Source organism: Astyanax mexicanus, chromosome 7 (genome assembly GCF_023375975.1).
Source record: "Astyanax mexicanus isolate ESR-SI-001 chromosome 7, AstMex3_surface, whole genome shotgun sequence".
NCBI lineage: Eukaryota > Metazoa > Chordata > Actinopteri > Characiformes > Acestrorhamphidae > Astyanax > Astyanax mexicanus.
The window spans coordinates 11,570,001-11,585,142 of NC_064414.1; the positions used below are offsets into that span (position 1 = coordinate 11,570,001).

At 41.5% G+C, this 15,142-nt stretch overlaps 40 non-coding genes across 40 annotated transcripts in view; all 40 read left to right on the plus strand.

The window, feature by feature from the left end:
- trnat-agu (transfer RNA threonine (anticodon AGU)) overlaps nt 1-54 on the plus strand; it is a 74-nt gene extending 20 nt beyond the window's left edge. Inside the window, exon 1 of the tRNA in view lies at nt 1-54. This exon is cut by the window's left edge and continues 20 nt beyond it. This is a non-coding gene — a tRNA (tRNA-Thr).
- A 503-nt stretch (nt 55-557) lies between these two features.
- Nucleotides 558-631, plus strand: trnat-agu (transfer RNA threonine (anticodon AGU)). Its single transcript has one exon. It is a non-coding gene; the product is annotated as a tRNA-Thr (tRNA).
- A 107-nt stretch (nt 632-738) lies between these two features.
- On the plus strand, nt 739-828 carry trnar-ucu (transfer RNA arginine (anticodon UCU)). The gene is given in 2 exon segments: nt 739-775; nt 793-828. It is a non-coding gene; the product is annotated as a tRNA-Arg (tRNA).
- A 308-nt stretch (nt 829-1,136) lies between these two features.
- trnat-agu (transfer RNA threonine (anticodon AGU)) lies at nt 1,137-1,210 on the plus strand. The gene has a single exon. It is a non-coding gene; the product is annotated as a tRNA-Thr (tRNA).
- A 107-nt stretch (nt 1,211-1,317) lies between these two features.
- trnar-ucu (transfer RNA arginine (anticodon UCU)) lies at nt 1,318-1,407 on the plus strand. The gene is given in 2 exon segments: nt 1,318-1,354; nt 1,372-1,407. It is a non-coding gene; the product is annotated as a tRNA-Arg (tRNA).
- Nucleotides 1,408-1,714: 307 nt separating this feature from the next.
- Nucleotides 1,715-1,788, plus strand: trnat-agu (transfer RNA threonine (anticodon AGU)). Its single transcript has one exon. It is a non-coding gene; the product is annotated as a tRNA-Thr (tRNA).
- A 503-nt stretch (nt 1,789-2,291) lies between these two features.
- On the plus strand, nt 2,292-2,365 carry trnat-agu (transfer RNA threonine (anticodon AGU)). The gene has a single exon. It is a non-coding gene; the product is annotated as a tRNA-Thr (tRNA).
- A 107-nt stretch (nt 2,366-2,472) lies between these two features.
- On the plus strand, nt 2,473-2,562 carry trnar-ucu (transfer RNA arginine (anticodon UCU)). The gene is given in 2 exon segments: nt 2,473-2,509; nt 2,527-2,562. It is a non-coding gene; the product is annotated as a tRNA-Arg (tRNA).
- A 307-nt stretch (nt 2,563-2,869) lies between these two features.
- Nucleotides 2,870-2,943, plus strand: trnat-agu (transfer RNA threonine (anticodon AGU)). The gene has a single exon. It is a non-coding gene; the product is annotated as a tRNA-Thr (tRNA).
- Nucleotides 2,944-3,050: 107 nt separating this feature from the next.
- Nucleotides 3,051-3,140, plus strand: trnar-ucu (transfer RNA arginine (anticodon UCU)). The gene is given in 2 exon segments: nt 3,051-3,087; nt 3,105-3,140. It is a non-coding gene; the product is annotated as a tRNA-Arg (tRNA).
- Nucleotides 3,141-3,447: 307 nt separating this feature from the next.
- trnat-agu (transfer RNA threonine (anticodon AGU)) lies at nt 3,448-3,521 on the plus strand. Its single transcript has one exon. It is a non-coding gene; the product is annotated as a tRNA-Thr (tRNA).
- A 503-nt stretch (nt 3,522-4,024) lies between these two features.
- On the plus strand, nt 4,025-4,098 carry trnat-agu (transfer RNA threonine (anticodon AGU)). The gene has a single exon. It is a non-coding gene; the product is annotated as a tRNA-Thr (tRNA).
- A 107-nt stretch (nt 4,099-4,205) lies between these two features.
- trnar-ucu (transfer RNA arginine (anticodon UCU)) lies at nt 4,206-4,295 on the plus strand. Its single transcript is given in 2 exon segments — nt 4,206-4,242; nt 4,260-4,295. It is a non-coding gene; the product is annotated as a tRNA-Arg (tRNA).
- A 307-nt stretch (nt 4,296-4,602) lies between these two features.
- trnat-agu (transfer RNA threonine (anticodon AGU)) lies at nt 4,603-4,676 on the plus strand. Its single transcript has one exon. It is a non-coding gene; the product is annotated as a tRNA-Thr (tRNA).
- A 503-nt stretch (nt 4,677-5,179) lies between these two features.
- Nucleotides 5,180-5,253, plus strand: trnat-agu (transfer RNA threonine (anticodon AGU)). The gene has a single exon. It is a non-coding gene; the product is annotated as a tRNA-Thr (tRNA).
- Nucleotides 5,254-5,360: 107 nt separating this feature from the next.
- On the plus strand, nt 5,361-5,450 carry trnar-ucu (transfer RNA arginine (anticodon UCU)). Its single transcript is given in 2 exon segments — nt 5,361-5,397; nt 5,415-5,450. It is a non-coding gene; the product is annotated as a tRNA-Arg (tRNA).
- A 307-nt stretch (nt 5,451-5,757) lies between these two features.
- On the plus strand, nt 5,758-5,831 carry trnat-agu (transfer RNA threonine (anticodon AGU)). The gene has a single exon. It is a non-coding gene; the product is annotated as a tRNA-Thr (tRNA).
- Nucleotides 5,832-6,334: 503 nt separating this feature from the next.
- trnat-agu (transfer RNA threonine (anticodon AGU)) lies at nt 6,335-6,408 on the plus strand. Its single transcript has one exon. It is a non-coding gene; the product is annotated as a tRNA-Thr (tRNA).
- Nucleotides 6,409-6,515: 107 nt separating this feature from the next.
- On the plus strand, nt 6,516-6,605 carry trnar-ucu (transfer RNA arginine (anticodon UCU)). Its single transcript is given in 2 exon segments — nt 6,516-6,552; nt 6,570-6,605. It is a non-coding gene; the product is annotated as a tRNA-Arg (tRNA).
- Nucleotides 6,606-6,912: 307 nt separating this feature from the next.
- Nucleotides 6,913-6,986, plus strand: trnat-agu (transfer RNA threonine (anticodon AGU)). The gene has a single exon. It is a non-coding gene; the product is annotated as a tRNA-Thr (tRNA).
- A 107-nt stretch (nt 6,987-7,093) lies between these two features.
- Nucleotides 7,094-7,183, plus strand: trnar-ucu (transfer RNA arginine (anticodon UCU)). The gene is given in 2 exon segments: nt 7,094-7,130; nt 7,148-7,183. It is a non-coding gene; the product is annotated as a tRNA-Arg (tRNA).
- Nucleotides 7,184-7,490: 307 nt separating this feature from the next.
- On the plus strand, nt 7,491-7,564 carry trnat-agu (transfer RNA threonine (anticodon AGU)). The gene has a single exon. It is a non-coding gene; the product is annotated as a tRNA-Thr (tRNA).
- A 503-nt stretch (nt 7,565-8,067) lies between these two features.
- Nucleotides 8,068-8,141, plus strand: trnat-agu (transfer RNA threonine (anticodon AGU)). The gene has a single exon. It is a non-coding gene; the product is annotated as a tRNA-Thr (tRNA).
- A 107-nt stretch (nt 8,142-8,248) lies between these two features.
- On the plus strand, nt 8,249-8,338 carry trnar-ucu (transfer RNA arginine (anticodon UCU)). Its single transcript is given in 2 exon segments — nt 8,249-8,285; nt 8,303-8,338. It is a non-coding gene; the product is annotated as a tRNA-Arg (tRNA).
- Nucleotides 8,339-8,641: 303 nt separating this feature from the next.
- On the plus strand, nt 8,642-8,715 carry trnat-agu (transfer RNA threonine (anticodon AGU)). Its single transcript has one exon. It is a non-coding gene; the product is annotated as a tRNA-Thr (tRNA).
- Nucleotides 8,716-9,218: 503 nt separating this feature from the next.
- trnat-agu (transfer RNA threonine (anticodon AGU)) lies at nt 9,219-9,292 on the plus strand. Its single transcript has one exon. It is a non-coding gene; the product is annotated as a tRNA-Thr (tRNA).
- A 107-nt stretch (nt 9,293-9,399) lies between these two features.
- On the plus strand, nt 9,400-9,489 carry trnar-ucu (transfer RNA arginine (anticodon UCU)). The gene is given in 2 exon segments: nt 9,400-9,436; nt 9,454-9,489. It is a non-coding gene; the product is annotated as a tRNA-Arg (tRNA).
- Nucleotides 9,490-9,795: 306 nt separating this feature from the next.
- Nucleotides 9,796-9,869, plus strand: trnat-agu (transfer RNA threonine (anticodon AGU)). Its single transcript has one exon. It is a non-coding gene; the product is annotated as a tRNA-Thr (tRNA).
- A 107-nt stretch (nt 9,870-9,976) lies between these two features.
- Nucleotides 9,977-10,066, plus strand: trnar-ucu (transfer RNA arginine (anticodon UCU)). Its single transcript is given in 2 exon segments — nt 9,977-10,013; nt 10,031-10,066. It is a non-coding gene; the product is annotated as a tRNA-Arg (tRNA).
- A 307-nt stretch (nt 10,067-10,373) lies between these two features.
- Nucleotides 10,374-10,447, plus strand: trnat-agu (transfer RNA threonine (anticodon AGU)). Its single transcript has one exon. It is a non-coding gene; the product is annotated as a tRNA-Thr (tRNA).
- Nucleotides 10,448-10,950: 503 nt separating this feature from the next.
- On the plus strand, nt 10,951-11,024 carry trnat-agu (transfer RNA threonine (anticodon AGU)). Its single transcript has one exon. It is a non-coding gene; the product is annotated as a tRNA-Thr (tRNA).
- Nucleotides 11,025-11,131: 107 nt separating this feature from the next.
- On the plus strand, nt 11,132-11,221 carry trnar-ucu (transfer RNA arginine (anticodon UCU)). The gene is given in 2 exon segments: nt 11,132-11,168; nt 11,186-11,221. It is a non-coding gene; the product is annotated as a tRNA-Arg (tRNA).
- A 307-nt stretch (nt 11,222-11,528) lies between these two features.
- On the plus strand, nt 11,529-11,602 carry trnat-agu (transfer RNA threonine (anticodon AGU)). The gene has a single exon. It is a non-coding gene; the product is annotated as a tRNA-Thr (tRNA).
- Nucleotides 11,603-12,287: 685 nt separating this feature from the next.
- Nucleotides 12,288-12,377, plus strand: trnar-ucu (transfer RNA arginine (anticodon UCU)). Its single transcript is given in 2 exon segments — nt 12,288-12,324; nt 12,342-12,377. It is a non-coding gene; the product is annotated as a tRNA-Arg (tRNA).
- Nucleotides 12,378-12,684: 307 nt separating this feature from the next.
- Nucleotides 12,685-12,758, plus strand: trnat-agu (transfer RNA threonine (anticodon AGU)). Its single transcript has one exon. It is a non-coding gene; the product is annotated as a tRNA-Thr (tRNA).
- Nucleotides 12,759-12,864: 106 nt separating this feature from the next.
- trnar-ucu (transfer RNA arginine (anticodon UCU)) lies at nt 12,865-12,954 on the plus strand. The gene is given in 2 exon segments: nt 12,865-12,901; nt 12,919-12,954. It is a non-coding gene; the product is annotated as a tRNA-Arg (tRNA).
- A 488-nt stretch (nt 12,955-13,442) lies between these two features.
- trnar-ucu (transfer RNA arginine (anticodon UCU)) lies at nt 13,443-13,532 on the plus strand. The gene is given in 2 exon segments: nt 13,443-13,479; nt 13,497-13,532. It is a non-coding gene; the product is annotated as a tRNA-Arg (tRNA).
- A 308-nt stretch (nt 13,533-13,840) lies between these two features.
- On the plus strand, nt 13,841-13,914 carry trnat-agu (transfer RNA threonine (anticodon AGU)). Its single transcript has one exon. It is a non-coding gene; the product is annotated as a tRNA-Thr (tRNA).
- A 106-nt stretch (nt 13,915-14,020) lies between these two features.
- On the plus strand, nt 14,021-14,110 carry trnar-ucu (transfer RNA arginine (anticodon UCU)). The gene is given in 2 exon segments: nt 14,021-14,057; nt 14,075-14,110. It is a non-coding gene; the product is annotated as a tRNA-Arg (tRNA).
- A 488-nt stretch (nt 14,111-14,598) lies between these two features.
- Nucleotides 14,599-14,688, plus strand: trnar-ucu (transfer RNA arginine (anticodon UCU)). The gene is given in 2 exon segments: nt 14,599-14,635; nt 14,653-14,688. It is a non-coding gene; the product is annotated as a tRNA-Arg (tRNA).
- The last annotated feature ends 454 nt before the right edge of the window (nt 14,689-15,142 follow it).

Sequence of the window (15,142 nt, forward strand, 5' to 3'; positions counted from 1 at the left end):
TAAAGTGCCTGTCTAGTAAACAGGAGATCCTGGGTTCGAATCCCAGCGGTGCCTTGGTTTGATCAATATGCAATGATCTTTTAGTCAGGACTTCTTTTTTAGACTTGCAACATTTGTTTTCACAGAAAACTGGTCACTCTTGGTCAAGATGGGGTGTGCAGGCTCTGTGGGGCAATGGATAGCGCATTGGACTTCTAGATGATAAGATGGAGCAATTCAAAGGTTGTGGGTTCGAGTCCCACCAGAGTCGAAAGTTGTGCTGATTATTTGCTTTTGATGTAGAACAAAGAAGCTCAACATTTCAGAAATATTCCTCTTGTCTTCATAGAATTGCAATGACTTTGTGGTGCCACAGAGAGTGCATTGACTTGTAGTTGAAAGACTGAAGCAATTGCAACATCTTGTTTGAGTTGATTTCTGACTTATTTGGAGAAAACTGTGGGTCTTACTTAGAAAAGTTCTGTTTGTCGTTGGTACAAGATTTTACTCCAGTGAGAAAAATCAGCCCGGTTTCCCTTGAACATTGTAATGATCTACACGTTGTAAAGAAGACGTGTGGCGCGGTGGCTTAGTTGGTTAAAGTGCCTGTCTAGTAAACAGGAGATCCTGGGTTCGAATCCCAGCGGTGCCTTTGGTTTGATCAATATGCAATTATATTTTAGTAAGGACTTCTTTTTTAGACTTGCAACATTTGTTTTCACAGAAAACTGGTCACTCTTGGTCAAGATGGGGTGTGCAGGCTCTGTGGCGCAATGGATAGCGCATTGGACTTCTAGATGATAAGCTGGAGCAATTCAAAGGTTGTGGGTTCGAGTCCCACCAGAGTCGAAAGTTGTGCTACTTGTTTGCTTTGATGTAGAACAAAGAAGCTCAACATTTCAGAAATGTTCCTCTTGTCTTCATAGAATTGCAATGACTTTGTGGTGCCACAGAGAGTGCATTGACTTGTAGTTGAAAGACTGAAGCAATTGCAACATCTTGTTTGAGTTGATTTCTGACTTTTTTTTGGAGAAAACTGTGGGTCTTACTTAGAAAAGTTCCATTTGCAGTTGGTACAAGATTTTACTCCAATGAGAAAAATCAGCCCGGTTTCCCTTGAACATTGTAATGATCTACACCTTGAACGGAAGGTGTGTGGCGCCGTGGCTTAGTTGGTTAAAGTGCCTGTCTAGTAAACAGGAGATCCTGGGTTCGAATCCCAGCGGTGCCTTTGGTTTGATCAATATGCAATTATATTTTAGTAAGGACTTCTTTTTTAGACTTGCAACATTTGTTATCACAGAAAACTGGTCACTCTTGGTCAAGATGGGGTGTGTAGGCTCTGTGGCGCAATGGATAGCGCATTGGACTTCTAGATGATAAGCTGGAGCAATTCAAAGGTTGTGGGTTCGAGTCCCACCAGAATCGAAAGTTGTGCTACTTGTTTGCTTTGATGTAGAACAAAGAAGCTCAACATTTCAGAAATGTTCCTCTTGTCTTCATAGAATTGCAATGACTTTGTGGTGCCACAGAGAGTGCATTGACTTGTAGTTGAAAGACTGAAGCAATTGCAACATCTTGTTTGAGTTGATTTCTGACTTTTTTTGGAGAAAACTGTGGGTCTTACTTAGAAAAGTTCCGTTTGCTGTTGGTACAAGATTTTACTCCAATGAGAAAAATCAGCCCGGTTTCCCTTGAACATTGTAATGATCTACACCTTGAACGGAAGGTGTGTGGCGCCGTGGCTTAGTTGGTTAAAGTGCCTGTCTAGTAAACAGGAGATCCTGGGTTCGAATCCCAGCGGTGCCTTGGTTTGATCAATATGCAATGATCTTTTAGTCAGGACTTCTTTTTTAGACTTGCAACATTTGTTTTCACAGAAAACTGGTCACTCTTGGTCAAGATGGGGTGTGCAGGCTCTGTGGGGCAATGGATAGCGCATTGGACTTCTAGATGATAAGATGGAGCAATTCAAAGGTTGTGGGTTCGAGTCCCACCAGAGTCGAAAGTTGAGCTGATTATTTGCTTTTGATGTAGAACAAAGAAGCTCAACATTTCAGAAATATTCCTCTTGTCTTCATAGAATTGCAATGACTTTGTGGTGCCACAGAGAGTGCATTGACTTGTAGTTGAAAGACTGAAGCAATTGCAACATCTTGTTTGAGTTGATTTCTGACTTATTTGGAGAAAACTGTGGGTCTTACTTAGAAAAGTTCTGTTTGTCGTTGGTACAAGATTTTACTCCAGTGAGAAAAATCAGCCCGGTTTCCCTTGAACATTGTAATGATCTACACGTTGTAAAGAAGACGTGTGGCGCGGTGGCTTAGTTGGTTAAAGTGCCTGTCTAGTAAACAGGAGATCCTGGGTTCGAATCCCAGCGGTGCCTTTGGTTTGATCAATATGCAATTATATTTTAGTAAGGACTTCTTTTTTAGACTTGCAACATTTGTTTTCACAGAAAACTGGTCACTCTTGGTCAAGATGGGGTGTGCAGGCTCTGTGGCGCAATGGATAGCGCATTGGACTTCTAGATGATAAGCTGGAGCAATTCAAAGGTTGTGGGTTCGAGTCCCACCAGAGTCGAAAGTTGTGCTACTTGTTTGCTTTGATGTAGAACAAAGAAGCTCAACATTTCAGAAATGTTCCTCTTGTCTTCATAGAATTGCAATGACTTTGTGGTGCCACAGAGAGTGCATTGACTTGTAGTTGAAAGACTGAAGCAATTGCAACATCTTGTTTGAGTTGATTTCTGACTTTTTTTGGAGAAAACTGTGGGTCTTACTTAGAAAAGTTCCATTTGCTGTTGGTACAAGATTTTACTCCAATGAGAAAAATCAGCCCGGTTTCCCTTGAACATTGTAATGATCTACACCTTGAACGGAAGGTGTGTGGCGCCGTGGCTTAGTTGGTTAAAGTGCCTGTCTAGTAAACAGGAGATCCTGGGTTCGAATCCCAGCGGTGCCTTTGGTTTGATCAATATGCAATTATATTTTAGTAAGGACTTCTTTTTTAGACTTGCAACATTTGTTATCACAGAAAACTGGTCACTCTTGGTCAAGATGGGGTGTGTAGGCTCTGTGGCGCAATGGATAGCGCATTGGACTTCTAGATGATAAGCTGGAGCAATTCAAAGGTTGTGGGTTCGAGTCCCACCAGAATCGAAAGTTGTGCTACTTGTTTGCTTTGATGTAGAACAAAGAAGCTCAACATTTCAGAAATGTTCCTCTTGTCTTCATAGAATTGCAATGACTTTGTGGTGCCACAGAGAGTGCATTGACTTGTAGTTGAAAGACTGAAGCAATTGCAACATCTTGTTTGAGTTGATTTCTGACTTTTTTTGGAGAAAACTGTGGGTCTTACTTAGAAAAGTTCCGTTTGCTGTTGGTACAAGATTTTACTCCAATGAGAAAAATCAGCCCGGTTTCCCTTGAACATTGTAATGATCTACACCTTGAACGGAAGGTGTGTGGCGCCGTGGCTTAGTTGGTTAAAGTGCCTGTCTAGTAAACAGGAGATCCTGGGTTCGAATCCCAGCGGTGCCTTGGTTTGATCAATATGCAATGATCTTTTAGTCAGGACTTCTTTTTTAGACTTGCAACATTTGTTTTCACAGAAAACTGGTCACTCTTGGTCAAGATGGGGTGTGCAGGCTCTGTGGGGCAATGGATAGCGCATTGGACTTCTAGATGATAAGATGGAGCAATTCAAAGGTTGTGGGTTCGAGTCCCACCAGAGTCGAAAGTTGAGCTGATTATTTGCTTTTGATGTAGAACAAAGAAGCTCAACATTTCAGAAATATTCCTCTTGTCTTCATAGAATTGCAATGACTTTGTGGTGCCACAGAGAGTGCATTGACTTGTAGTTGAAAGACTGAAGCAATTGCAACATCTTGTTTGAGTTGATTTCTGACTTATTTGGAGAAAACTGTGGGTCTTACTTAGAAAAGTTCTGTTTGTCGTTGGTACAAGATTTTACTCCAGTGAGAAAAATCAGCCCGGTTTCCCTTGAACATTGTAATGATCTACACGTTGTAAAGAAGACGTGTGGCGCCGTGGCTTAGTTGGTTAAAGTGCCTGTCTAGTAAACAGGAGATCCTGGGTTCGAATCCCAGCGGTGCCTTTGGTTTGATCAATATGCAATTATATTTTAGTAAGGACTTCTTTTTTAGACTTGCAACATTTGTTTTCACAGAAAACTGGTCACTCTTGGTCAAGATGGGGTGTGCAGGCTCTGTGGCGCAATGGATAGCGCATTGGACTTCTAGATGATAAGCTGGAGCAATTCAAAGGTTGTGGGTTCGAGTCCCACCAGAGTCGAAAGTTGTGCTACTTGTTTGCTTTGATGTAGAACAAAGAAGCTCAACATTTCAGAAATGTTCCTCTTGTCTTCATAGAATTGCAATGACTTTGTGGTGCCACAGAGAGTGCATTGACTTGTAGTTGAAAGACTGAAGCAATTGCAACATCTTGTTTGAGTTGATTTCTGACTTTTTTTGGAGAAAACTGTCGGTCTTACTTAGAAAAGTTCCGTTTGCTGTTGGTACAAGATTTTACTCCAATGAGAAAAATCAGCCCGGTTTCCCTTGAACATTGTAATGATCTACACCTTGAACGGAAGGTGTGTGGCGCCGTGGCTTAGTTGGTTAAAGTGCCTGTCTAGTAAACAGGAGATCCTGGGTTCGAATCCCAGCGGTGCCTTGGTTTGATCAATATGCAATGATCTTTTAGTCAGGACTTCTTTTTTAGACTTGCAACATTTGTTTTCACAGAAAACTGGTCACTCTTGGTCAAGATGAGGTGTGCAGGCTCTGTGGGGCAATGGATAGCGCATTGGACTTCTAGATGATAAGATGGAGCAATTCAAAGGTTGTGGGTTCGAGTCCCACCAGAGTCGAAAGTTGTGCTGATTATTTGCTTTTGATGTAGAACAAAGAAGCTCAACATTTCAGAATTATTCCACTTGTCTTCATAGAATTACAATGACTTTGTGTTGCCACAGAGAGTGCATTGACTTGTAGTTGAAAGACTGAAGCAATTGCAACATCTCGTTTGAGTTGATTTCTGACTTTTTTGGAGAAAACTGTGGGTCTTACTTAGAAAAGTTCTGTTTGTCATTGGTACAAGATTTTACTCCAGTGAGAAAAATCAGCCCGATTTCCCTTGAACATTGTAATGATCTACACGTTGTAAAGAAGACGTGTGGCGCCGTGGCTTAGTTGGTTAAAGTGCCTGTCTAGTAAACAGGAGATCCTGGGTTCGAATCCCAGCGGTGCCTTTGGTTTGATCAATATGCAATTATATTTTAGTAAGGACTTCTTTTTTAGACTTGCAACATTTGTTTTCACAGAAAACTGGTCACTCTTGGTCAAGATGGGGTGTGTAGGCTCTGTGGCGCAATGGATAGCGCATTGGACTTCTAGATGATAAGCTGGAGCAATTCAAAGGTTGTGGGTTCGAGTCCCACCAGAATCGAAAGTTGTGCTACTTGTTTGCTTTGATGTAGAACAAAGAAGCTCAACATTTCAGAAATGTTCCTCTTGTCTTCATAGAATTGCAATGACTTTGTGGTGCCACAGAGAGTGCATTGACTTGTAGTTGAAAGACTGAAGCAATTGCAACATCTTGTTTGAGTTGATTTCTGACTTTTTTTGGAGAAAACTGTGGGTCTTACTTAGAAAAGTTCTGTTTGCTGTTGGTACAAGATTTTACTCCAATGAGAAAAATCAGCCCGGTTTCCCTTGAACATTGTAATGATCTACACCTTGAACGGAAGGTGTGTGGCGCCGTGGCTTAGTTGGTTAAAGTGCCTGTCTAGTAAACAGGAGATCCTGGGTTCGAATCCCAGCGGTGCCTTGGTTTGATCAATATGCAATGATCTTTTAGTCAGGACTTCTTTTTTAGACTTGCAACATTTGTTTTCACAGAAAACTGGTCACTCTTGGTCAAGATGGGGTGTGCAGGCTCTGTGGGGCAATGGATAGCGCATTGGACTTCTAGATGATAAGATGGAGCAATTCAAAGGTTGTGGGTTCGAGTCCCACCAGAGTCGAAAGTTGTGCTGATTATTTGCTTTTGATGTAGAACAAAGAAGCTCAACATTTCAGAAATATTCCTCTTGTCTTCATAGAATTGCAATGACTTTGTGGTGCCACAGAGAGTGCATTGACTTGTAGTTGAAAGACTGAAGCAATTGCAACATCTTGTTTGAGTTGATTTCTGACTTATTTGGAGAAAACTGTGGGTCTTACTTAGAAAAGTTCTGTTTGTCGTTGGTACAAGATTTTACTCCAGTGAGAAAAATCAGCCCGGTTTCCCTTGAACATTGTAATGATCTACACGTTGTAAAGAAGACGTGTGGCGCGGTGGCTTAGTTGGTTAAAGTGCCTGTCTAGTAAACAGGAGATCCTGGGTTCGAATCCCAGCGGTGCCTTTGGTTTGATCAATATGCAATTATATTTTAGTAAGGACTTCTTTTTTAGACTTGCAACATTTGTTTTCACAGAAAACTGGTCACTCTTGGTCAAGATGGGGTGTGCAGGCTCTGTGGCGCAATGGATAGCGCATTGGACTTCTAGATGATAAGCTGGAGCAATTCAAAGGTTGTGGGTTCGAGTCCCACCAGAGTCGAAAGTTGTGCTACTTGTTTGCTTTGATGTAGAACAAAGAAGCTCAACATTTCAGAAATGTTCCTCTTGTCTTCATAGAATTGCAATGACTTTGTGGTGCCACAGAGAGTGCATTGACTTGTAGTTGAAAGACTGAAGCAATTGCAACATCTTGTTTGAGTTGATTTCTGACTTTTTTTGGAGAAAACTGTGGGTCTTACTTAGAAAAGTTCCATTTGCTGTTGGTACAAGATTTTACTCCAATGAGAAAAATCAGCCCGGTTTCCCTTGAACATTGTAATGATCTACACCTTGAACGGAAGGTGTGTGGCGCCGTGGCTTAGTTGGTTAAAGTGCCTGTCTAGTAAACAGGAGATCCTGGGTTCGAATCCCAGCGGTGCCTTTGGTTTGATCAATATGCAATTATATTTTAGTAAGGACTTCTTTTTTAGACTTGCAACATTTGTTATCACAGAAAACTGGTCACTCTTGGTCAAGATGGGGTGTGTAGGCTCTGTGGCGCAATGGATAGCGCATTGGACTTCTAGATGATAAGCTGGAGCAATTCAAAGGTTGTGGGTTCGAGTCCCACCAGAATCGAAAGTTGTGCTACTTGTTTGCTTTGATGTAGAACAAAGAAGCTCAACATTTCAGAAATGTTCCTCTTGTCTTCATAGAATTGCAATGACTTTGTGGTGCCACAGAGAGTGCATTGACTTGTAGTTGAAAGACTGAAGCAATTGCAACATCTTGTTTGAGTTGATTTCTGACTTTTTTTGGAGAAAACTGTGGGTCTTACTTAGAAAAGTTCCGTTTGCTGTTGGTACAAGATTTTACTCCAATGAGAAAAATCAGCCCGGTTTCCCTTGAACATTGTAATGATCTACACCTTGAACGGAAGGTGTGTGGCGCCGTGGCTTAGTTGGTTAAAGTGCCTGTCTAGTAAACAGGAGATCCTGGGTTCGAATCCCAGCGGTGCCTTGGTTTGATCAATATGCAATGATCTTTTAGTCAGGACTTCTTTTTTAGACTTGCAACATTTGTTTTCACAGAAAACTGGTCACTCTTGGTCAAGATGGGGTGTGCAGGCTCTGTGGGGCAATGGATAGCGCATTGGACTTCTAGATGATAAGATGGAGCAATTCAAAGGTTGTGGGTTCGAGTCCCACCAGAGTCGAAAGTTGAGCTGATTATTTGCTTTTGATGTAGAACAAAGAAGCTCAACATTTCAGAAATATTCCTCTTGTCTTCATAGAATTGCAATGACTTTGTGGTGCCACAGAGAGTGCATTGACTTGTAGTTGAAAGACTGAAGCAATTGCAACATCTTGTTTGAGTTGATTTCTGACTTATTTGGAGAAAACTGTGGGTCTTACTTAGAAAAGTTCTGTTTGTCGTTGGTACAAGATTTTACTCCAGTGAGAAAAATCAGCCCGGTTTCCCTTGAACATTGTAATGATCTACACGTTGTAAAGAAGACGTGTGGCGCCGTGGCTTAGTTGGTTAAAGTGCCTGTCTAGTAAACAGGAGATCCTGGGTTCGAATCCCAGCGGTGCCTTTGGTTTGATCAATATGCAATTATATTTTAGTAAGGACTTCTTTTTTAGACTTGCAACATTTGTTTTCACAGAAAACTGGTCACTCTTGGTCAAGATGGGGTGTGCAGGCTCTGTGGCGCAATGGATAGCGCATTGGACTTCTAGATGATAAGCTGGAGCAATTCAAAGGTTGTGGGTTCGAGTCCCACCAGAGTCGAAAGTTGTGCTACTTGTTTGCTTTGATGTAGAACAAAGAAGCTCAACATTTCAGAAATGTTCCTCTTGTCTTCATAGAATTGCAATGACTTTGTGGTGCCACAGAGAGTGCATTGACTTGTAGTTGAAAGACTGAAGCAATTGCAACATCTTGTTTGAGTTGATTTCTGACTTTTTTTGGAGAAAACTGTGGGTCTTAGAAAAGTTCCGTTTGCTGTTGGTACAAGATTTTACTCCAATGAGAAAAATCAGCCCGGTTTCCCTTGAACATTGTAATGATCTACACCTTGAACGGAAGGTGTGTGGCGCCGTGGCTTAGTTGGTTAAAGTGCCTGTCTAGTAAACAGGAGATCCTGGGTTCGAATCCCAGCGGTGCCTTGGTTTGATCAATATGCAATGATCTTTTAGTCAGGACTTCTTTTTTAGACTTGCAACATTTGTTTTCACAGAAAACTGGTCACTCTTGGTCAAGATGGGGTGTGCAGGCTCTGTGGGGCAATGGATAGCGCATTGGACTTCTAGATGATAAGATGGAGCAATTCAAAGGTTGTGGGTTCGAGTCCCACCAGAGTCGAAAGTTGTGCTGATTATTTGCTTTTGATGTAGAACAAAGAAGCTCAACATTTCAGAAATATTCCTCTTGTCTTCATAGAATTGCAATGACTTTGTGGTGCCACAGAGAGTGCATTGACTTGTAGTTGAAAGACTGAAGCAATTGCAACATCTTGTTTGAGTTGATTTCTGACTTATTTGGAGAAAACTGTGGGTCTTACTTAGAAAAGTTCTGTTTGTCGTTGGTACAAGATTTTACTCCAGTGAGAAAAATCAGCCCGGTTTCCCTTGAACATTGTAATGATCTACACGTTGTAAAGAAGACGTGTGGCGCGGTGGCTTAGTTGGTTAAAGTGCCTGTCTAGTAAACAGGAGATCCTGGGTTCGAATCCCAGCGGTGCCTTTGGTTTGATCAATATGCAATTATATTTTAGTAAGGACTTTTTTTTTAGACTTGCAACATTTGTTTTCACAGAAAACTGGTCACTCTTGGTCAAGATGGGGTGTGCAGACTCTGTGGCGCAATGGATAGCGCATTGGACTTCTAGATGATAAGTTGGAGCAATTCAAAGGTTGTGGGTTCGAGTCCCACCAGAGTAGAAAGTTGTGCTAGTTGTTTGCTTTGATGCAGAACAAAGAAGCTCAACATTTCAGAAATATTCCTCTTGTCTTCATAGAATTGCAATGACTTTGTGGTGCCACAGAGAGTGCATTGACTTGTAGTTGAAAGACTGAAGCAATTGCAACATCTTGTTTGAGTTGATTTCTGACTTATTTGGAGAAAACTGTGGGTCTTACTTAGAAAAGTTCTGTTTGTCGTTGGTACAAGATTTTACTCCAGTGAGAAAAATCAGCCCGGTTTCCCTTGAACATTGTAATGATCTACACGTTGTAAAGAAGACGTGTGGCGCCGTGGCTTAGTTGGTTAAAGTGCCTGTCTAGTAAACAGGAGATCCTGGGTTCGAATCCCAGCGGTGCCTTTGGTTTGATCAATATGCAATTATATTTTAGTAAGGACTTCTTTTTTAGACTTGCAACATTTGTTTTCACAGAAAACTGGTCACTCTTGGTAATCTTTTCGTGTGCAGGCTCTGTGGCGCAATGGATAGCGCATTGGACTTCTAGATGATAAGCTGGAGCAATTCAAAGGTTGTGGGTTCGAGTCCCACCAGAGTCGAAAGTTGTGCTACTTGTTTGCTTTGATGTAGAACAAAGAAGCTCAACATTTCAGAAATGTTCCTCTTGTCTTCATAGAATTGCAATGACTTTGTGGTGCCACAGAGAGTGCATTGACTTGTAGTTGAAAGACTGAAGCAATTGCAACATCTTGTTTGAGTTGATTTCTGACTTTTTTTGGAGAAAACTGTGGGTCTTACTTAGAAAAGTTCCGTTTGCTGTTGGTACAAGATTTTACTCCAATGAGAAAAATCAGCCCGGTTTCCCTTGAACATTGTAATGATCTACACCTTGAACGGAAGGTGTGTGGCGCCGTGGCTTAGTTGGTTAAAGTGCCTGTCTAGTAAACAGGAGATCCTGGGTTCGAATCCCAGCGGTGCCTTGGTTTGATCAATATGCAATGATCTTTTAGTCAGGACTTCTTTTTTAGACTTGCAACATTTGTTTTCACAGAAAACTGGTCACTCTTGGTCAAGATGGGGTGTGCAGGCTCTGTGGGGCAATGGATAGCGCATTGGACTTCTAGATGATAAGATGGAGCAATTCAAAGGTTGTGGGTTCGAGTCCCACCAGAGTCGAAAGTTGTTCTGATTATTTGCTTTTGATGTAGAACAAAGAAGCTCAACATTTCAGAAATATTCCTCTTGTCTTCATAGAATTGCAATGACTTTGTGGTGCCACAGAGAGTGCATTGACTTGTAGTTGAAAGACTGAAGCAATTGCAACATCTTGTTTGAGTTGATTTCTGACTTATTTGGAGAAAACTGTGGGTCTTACTTAGAAAAGTTCTGTTTGTCGTTGGTACAAGATTTTACTCCAGTGAGAAAAATCAGCCCGGTTTCCCTTGAACATTGTAATGATCTACACGTTGTAAAGAAAACGTGTGGCGCGGTGGCTTAGTTGGTTAAAGTGCCTGTCTAGTAAACAGGAGATCCTGGGTTCGAATCCCAGCGGTGCCTTTGGTTTGATCAATATGCAATTATATTTTAGTAAGGACTTCTTTTTTAGACTTGCAACATTTGTTTTCACAGAAAACTGGTCACTCTTGGTCAAGATGGGGCGTGCAGGCTCTGTGGCGCAATGGATAGCGCATTGGACTTCTAGATGATAAGCTGGAGCAATTCAAAGGTTGTGGGTTCGAGTCCCACCAGAGTCGAAAGTTGTGCTACTTGTTTGCTTTGATGTAGAACAAAGAAGCTCAACATTTCAGAAATGTTCCTCTTGTCTTCATAGAATTGCAATGACTTTGTGGTGCCACAGAGAGTGCATTGACTTGTAGTTGAAAGACTGAAGCAATTGCAACATCTTGTTTGAGTTGATTTCTGACTTTTTTTGGAGAAAACTGTGGGTCTTACTTAGAAAAGTTCCGTTTGCTGTTGGTACAAGATTTTACTCCAATGAGAAAAATCAGCCCGGTTTCCCTTGAACATTGTAATGATCTACACCTTGAACGGAAGGTGTGTGGCGCCGTGGCTTAGTTGGTTAAAGTGCCTGTCTAGTAAACAGGAGATCCTGGGTTCGAATCCCAGCGGTGCCTTTGGTTTGATCAATATGCAATTATCTTTTATTAAGGACTTCCTTTTTAGACTTGCAACATGTGTTTTCACAGAAAACTGGTCACTCTTGGTCAAGATGGAGAGTACAGGCACTGTGGCGCAATGGACAGCGCATTGGACTTCTCGATGATAAGATGGAGCAATTCAAAGGTTGTGGGTTCGAGTCCCACCAGAGTCGAAAGTTGTGCTAGTTGTTTACTTTGATGCAGAACAAAGAAGCTCATCATTTCAGAAATATTCCTCTTGTCTTCATAAAATTGCAATGACCTTGTGGTGCCACAGAGAGTGCATTGACTTGTAGTTGAAAGATTGAAGCAATTACAACATCTTGTTTGAGTTGATTTCTGACTTTTTTTGGAGAAAACTGTGGGTCTTACTTAGAAAAGTTCTGTTTGCTGTTGGTACAAGATTTTACTCCAATGAGAAAAATCAGGACCAGTTTCCCTTGAACATTGTAATGATCTACACCTTGAACGGAAGGCGTGTGGCGCCGTGGCTTATTTGGTTAAAGTGCCTGTCTAGTAAACAGGAGATCCTGGGTTCGAATCCCAGCGGTGCCTTGGTTTGATCAATATGCAATGATCTTTTAGTCAGGACTTCTTTTTTAGACTTGCAACATTTGTTTTCACAGAAAACTGGTCACTCTTGGTCAAGATGGGGAGTACAGGCTCTGTGGCGCAATGGACAGCGCATTGGACTTCTAGCTGATAAGATGGAGCAATTCAAAGGTTGTGGGTTCGAGTCCCACCAGAGTCGAAAGTTGTGCTAGTTGTTTGCTTTGATGCAGAACAAAGAAGCTCAACATTTCAGAAATATTCCTCTTGTCTTCATAGAATTGCAATGACTTTGTGGTGCCACAGAGAGTGCATTGACTTGTAGTTGAAAGATTGAAGCAATTGCAACATCTTGTTTGAGTTGATTTCTGACTTTTTTTGGAGAAAACTGTGGGTCTTACTTAGAAAAGTTCTGTTTGCTGTTGGTACAAGATTTTACTCCAGTGAGAAAAATCAGCCCGGTTTCCCTTGAACATTGTAATGATCTACACGTTGTACAGAAGATGTGTGGCGCCGTGGCTTAGTTGGTTAAAGTGCCTGTTTAGTAAACAGGAGATCCTGGGTTCGAATCCCAGCGGTGCCTTGGTTTGATCAATATGCAATGATCTTTTAGTCAGGACTTCTTTTTTAGACTTGCAACATTTGTTTTCACAGAAAACTGGTCACTCTTGGTCAAGATGGTGTGTGCAGGCTCTGTGGCGCAATGGATAGCGCATTGGACTTCTAGATGATAAGATGGAGCAATTCAAAGGTTGTGGGTTCGAGTCCCACCAGAGTCGAAAGTTGTGCTAGTTGTTTGCTTTGATGCAGGACAAAGAAGCTCAACATTTCAGAAATATTCCTCTTGTCTTCATAGAATTTCAATGACTTTGTGGTGCCACAGAGAGTGCATTGACTTGTAGTTGAAAGACTGAAGCAATTGCAACATCTTGTTTGAGTTGATTTCTGACTTTTTTTGGAGAAAACTGTGGGTCTTACTTAGAAAAGTTCCGTTTGCTGTTGGTACAAGATTTTACTCCAATGAGAAAAATCAGGACCAGTTTCCCTTGAACATTGTAATGATCTACACCTTGTACGGAAGGCGTGTGGCGCCGTGGCTTAGTTGGTTAAAGTGCCTGTCTAGTAAACAGGAGATCCTGGGTTCGAATCCGAGCGGTGCCTTGGTTTGATCAATATGCAATGATCTTTTAGTCAGGACTTCTTTTTTAGACTTGCAACATTTGTTTTCACAGAAAACTGGTCACTCTTGGTCAAGATGGGGTGTGCAGGCTCTGTGGCGCAATGGATAGCGCATTGGACTTCTAGATGATAAGCTGGAGCAATTCAAAGGTTGTGGGTTCGAGTCCCACCAGAGTCGAAAGTTGTGCTAGTTGTTTGCTTTGATGCAGAACAAAGAAGCTCAACATTTCAGAAATATTCCTCTTGTCTTCATAGAATTGCAATGACTTTGTGGTGCCACAGAGAGTGCATTGACTTGTAGTTGAAAGATTGAAGCAATTGCAACATCTTGTTTGAGTTGATTTCTGACTTTTTTTGGAGAAAACTGTGGGTCTTACTTAGAAAAGTACTGTTTGCTGTTGGTACAAGATTTTACTCCAATGAGAAAAATCATGACCAGTTTCCCTTGAACATTGTAATGATCTACACCTTGAACGGAAGGCGTGTGGCGCCGTGGCTTAGTTGGTTAAAGTGCCTGTCTAGTAAACAGGAGATCCTGGGTTCGAATCCCAGCGGTGCCTTGGTTTGATCAATATGCAATGATCTTTTAGTCAGGACTTCTTTTTTAGACTTGCAACATTTGTTTTCACAGAAAACTGGTCACTCTTGGTCAAGATGGGGTGTGCAGGCTCTGTGGCGCAATGGATAGCGCATTGGACTTCTAGATGATAAGCTGGAGCAATTCAAAGGTTGTGGGTTCGAGTCCCACCAGAGTAGAAAGTTGTGCTAGTTGTTTGCTTTGATGCAGAACAAAGAAGCTCAACATTTCAGAAATATTCCTCTTGTCTTCATAGAATTGCAATGACTTTGTGGTGCCACAGAGAGTGCATTGACTTGTAGTTGAAAGACTGAAGCAATTGCAACATCTTGTTTGAGTTGATTTCTGACTTTTTATGGAGAAAACTGTGGGTCTTACTTAGAAAAGTTCCGTTTTCTGTTGGTACAAGATTTTACTCCAATGAGAAAAATCAGGACCAGTTTCCCTTGAACATTGTAATGATCTACACCTTGAGCGGAAGGTGTGTGTCGCCGTGGCTTAGTTGGTTAAAGTGCCTGTCTAGTAAACAGGAGATCCTGGGTTCGAATCCCAGCGGTGCCTTGGTTTGATCAATATGCAATGATCTTTTAGTCAGGACTTCTTTTTTAGACTTGCAACATTTGTTTTCACAGAAAACTGGTCACTCTTGGTCAAGATGGGGTGTGCAGGCTCTGTGGCGCAATGGATAGCGCATTGGACTTCTAGATGATAAGCTGGAGCAATTCAAAGGTTGTGGGTTCGAGTCCCACCAGAGTCGAAAGTTGTGCTGATTATTTGCTTTTGATGTAGAACAAAGAAGCTCAACATTTCAGAATTATTCCACTTGTCTTCATAGAATTACAATGACTTTGTGTTGCCACAGAGAGTGCATTGACTTGTAGTTGAAAGACTGAAGCAATTGCAACATCTTGTTTGAGTTGATTTCTGACTTTTTTGGAGAAAACTGTGGGTCTTACTTAGAAAAGTTCTGTTTGTCGTTGGTACAAGATTTTACTCCAGTGAGAAAAATCAGCCCGGTTTCCCTTTAACATTGTAATGATCTACACGTTGTACAGAAGACGTGTTGCGCCGTGGCTTAGTTGGTTAAAGTGCCTGTCTAGTAAACAGGAGATCCTGGGTTCGAATCCCAGCGGTGCCTTTGGTTTGATCAATATGCAATTATCTTTTAGTAAGGACTTCTTTTTTAGACTTGCAACATTTGTTTTCACAGA